Genomic DNA, 1,452 nt, shown 5'->3' with positions numbered 1-1,452 from the left:
ACTAGGATGCAGGGCAGCTCTGAGCGATGCTGAGGAATCTTGTGCGAAAGACAAACAGGATTGGGAATCGGCAAACCTACAACTGCTGTAAGAGATAACAAGGTGCAGAGCTGGATGAACACAGCAGGCCGAGCAGCATCAGAGGGGCAGGAAGGCCGACGTTGCGGCGTCTAAACTCTTCTTCTGAAGCAGTGTTCACCCAGCCCCGCACCTTGCTATCTCAGATTCCCCAGCATCTGCTATCTCCGAGACAATCTCCCACTGAGTGCTCGTGGCTTCCACACCTGAGTAGGGGTTCAATTCATTCATGTGCCAGGATTCAAATAACTCGTTGGCTCCCCAACTTTGGAACAGATGGGGAAAAATAAACCAAACTTTAGTCATGCAAGAAGTTGACACGTACAGAGTTGGCAACTCTTCCCAGTAAAGGCATGACCAGCTATTCAGTTGGCACTGGCCATTTTCCATCTCCTATCACACAGCGTCTCTAAGCTTGTCTCTTGTTTGTGATGTACAGCTTTGTTGCTTTCTCAATTTCACCGGAAGAGCTCAGACATCTCGGAAGTTAATTCCACTTTAGGTCCGCCCCAGCTCACCCCACTTTCGGACAGACTTGCAGAGTTGAACCGGGACCCAGCGTCTTTCAGTCTCCAGCATCTGCAGTTTCCATTATCTCTGATCACAATTTTAACCTCGCTGCAAAGCCTCTTCCAGGGATGCCTAACCTGAAGAAGTTACCCTCCTCCCTCCGGACCGACCTCAGGGAATCTCTCTCCCACTGCAACTCTCCTCTCCACCTATCTTCTCCTCTATCCATCTTCGGTCCGCCTCCCCCTCTCTCCCTATTTATTCCAGTTCCCTCTCCCCATCCCCCTCTCTGATGAAGGGTCTAGGCCTGAAACGTCAGCTTTTGTGCTCCTGAGATGCTGCTTGGCCTGCTGTGTTCATCCAGCCTCACACTTTATTCTCTCGGATTCTCCAGCATCTGCAGTTCCCGTTATCTCTGATCACAATCTAACATCAGGCCTGCGCTGAGCTACCACATTGCAACAGAGGCAGTGACGGTGTTGGCTTTGTGGCCGGTGAGTGCAGGGAAGGGAGGGAACAAAATCTTGAGTTGCTTCCCTGTGTGGTCTAGCAATCCTGAGATGAATTTATGCCCGGTGCTGGCCCGATTGGACTCTGCGGTGCCCGGCAATTTCTTGATCACATAATGTGACAATGCAGTGCTTCTGTTTCAGGGCTGGTAACCCAGAACTAGCAGTCGTGAAAAGAATTCAGATCCCGCTTTCCTAAGTTTAAGGAATTCACTTCTATTTTTATTCGAAACTGCAAACCAGATTCTGTCACGACTGAGCACATTCATAGGGCAAAGAATTCTGCTCTGTTGCATGTATTATTATCACTCATCTCCCTGCAGCATGGGAGCAAGCCCTTCAGCCCATATAAGCG

This window comes from Stegostoma tigrinum, chromosome 44 (assembly GCF_030684315.1).
Source record: "Stegostoma tigrinum isolate sSteTig4 chromosome 44, sSteTig4.hap1, whole genome shotgun sequence".
NCBI classification, from domain to species: Eukaryota; Metazoa; Chordata; class Chondrichthyes; order Orectolobiformes; family Stegostomatidae; genus Stegostoma; species Stegostoma tigrinum.
This window is presented reverse-complemented; position numbering follows the sequence as displayed.